The sequence below is a fragment of the Oncorhynchus mykiss genome, chromosome 20, assembly GCF_057628025.1.
Source record: "Oncorhynchus mykiss isolate SJ-2025 chromosome 20, ASM5762802v1, whole genome shotgun sequence".
NCBI classification, from domain to species: Eukaryota; Metazoa; Chordata; class Actinopteri; order Salmoniformes; family Salmonidae; genus Oncorhynchus; species Oncorhynchus mykiss.
In genome coordinates, this window is record NC_143041.1 from 18,305,611 (window position 1) to 18,307,985 (window position 2,375).

Consider the following 2,375-nt stretch of genomic DNA (forward strand, 5'->3'; position numbering starts at 1 on the left):
CTTCTCCTTAATGCAACCGCTGTGTCAGATTTTTAAAAAACTTTACGGAAAAAGCATAATCTGAGAACGGCGCTCAGAGCACAAATCAGCCAGAGGAATATCCGATATTTTGGAATCAACAAAGTTAGAAACAACACCATAAAAATTCACTTACCTTTGATGATCTTCATCAGAAGGCACTCCCAGGAATCCCAGTTCGACAATTAATGACTGATTTGTTCCATAAAGTTCATGTCCAAATAGCCACTTGTTGTTAGCGTGTTCAGCCCAGTAATCCATCTTCATGAGGCGCAGGCACTTCATCCAGACAAAAACTCGAAAAGTTCCGTTACAGTCCTTTAGAAACATGTCAAACGATGTATGGAATCAATCGTTAGGATGTTTTTAACATAAAACATCAATAACGTTCCAACTGAAGAATTCCTTTGTCTTCAGAAAAAGCATTGGAACGCGAGGTAACTCTGTTGGGAGCGCACGTCATGAGACCAAGGCTCTCTGCCAGACTAAAGAGGTCTCATGAGCCCCTCCTTTATAGTAGAATCCTCATTCAAGTTTCAAAAGACGGTTGACATCTCGTGGAAGCCGTAGGAAGTGCAACCTCATCCATATCTCAATGTGTATTTGGTAGGCCCATCTTTGAAAAACTACAAACCTCAGATGTCAGATGGATTTTTCTCAGGTTTTTTGCCTGCCATATGAGTTCTGTTATACTCACAGACATCATTCAAACAGTTTTAGAAACTTCAAAGTGTTTTCTATCCAATACTAATAATAATATGCATATATTAGCATCTGAGACAGAGTAGGAGGCAGTTCACTCTGGGTACGCTATTCATCCAAATGTGAAAATGCTGCCCCCTATCCCAAAAAAGTTTGTTTTTGCATGCGGGGCGCTGTCCTCAGATAATCGTATGGCATGCTTTCGCCGTAAAGCCTTTTTGACATCTGACAAAGCGGCTGGATTAACAAGAAGTTAAGCTTTTAAAGAATGTAAGACACTTGTATTTTCATGAATGTATAATATTATCTACTTAAGTATCAAAAGTAAAGTATGAATCATTTAAAATTCGTTACATAAAGCAAACCAGACTAGACCATTTTCTTGTTTTTTTTAGCTAGCACACTCCAACACACATTTACAAACTAAGCATGTGTGTTTAGTGAGTCCGCCAGATCAGAGGCAGAAGGGATGACCAAAGATGTTCTCTTGATAAGTGCGTGAATTGGACCACTTTCCTGTCCTGCTAAGCATTCAAATTGTAACGAGTACTTTCGTGGTCAGGGAAAATGTATGGAGTAAAAAGTACATGATTTTCTATAGGAATGTAAATCGTAATGTACAGATACCCCCCAAAAACTACAAGTATTACTTTAAAGTATTTTTAAAGTACTTTACCCCACTGCATGACCTTGAATGGATTCTGTTGCCTAGACTCCAGGGTCATCTGTCTCACATCAGCGGTATGCAGAGTTGACACCTTGTATCTCTTCTCAATAGCGGAAAAAGACAGATCATATGGAAGGAAGGACACGATGAACCTCTGTTCAACCTGAGTGAAGTAGCCCATGGATACCAGCATAGACATCAAATTCAACATGCACCAGTTATTATTCTGACCACAACACCGGTCACTGAATATGATGAGCTTGACTTCTTTTGGCTTTGTTAGAGTGGAAAAATGTGTTTGGACCCACTTCAATACACAACTTGCCACGTCAATGGACCCTCTGTGTGCAATGCCCTCACGCCACACACACATTGTAGCAGAATCTTCAGATTCAGATCTGCAGATTTAGGTCTGGGCTGAGGTATTCCTGATCCACGCCCCCCTTCATCCAGGAATACCGGTTTGCTTGCCGTGGAAAGGACAAGATTTGTCGTTCAATGTCTTTTCTCACAGTGGGATGTGTGCGAAGTGTGAAATGATACTATGACCCATACATCTGTTCTCCCCAATATTTATTTGACTAGGTGGGCTGTGGCCCTCTCCGTCAGCCATTTTAGAGTTTTTTCATCACCTGTAACTGCCATTTCCTGCAATCCAGAGTCTTCAATAATAACTGATTTGATCATTTTCATATTACTTCATATTAGTATTTTTTAAATATTATATTCATATTATTCAATAAGTACACATTACAAAAACACTACGCCTGCAATGTATTAACATACTGTTAAAGTGTCAACCATGTGACACTTGTCTTTCCCATTTAAAGCAATGTATTGACATAAGCGTCAATTGGTTGACACATCTTTTCCCATCAACTGTGATGTATTGGCAAACAAACTGAAAGAGTGCATACTGCCAACTAGTGTGTTGTTTGAACAGGTATACAGCCAATGTTGCAGATTTACTTACACCTACAGTTATGGC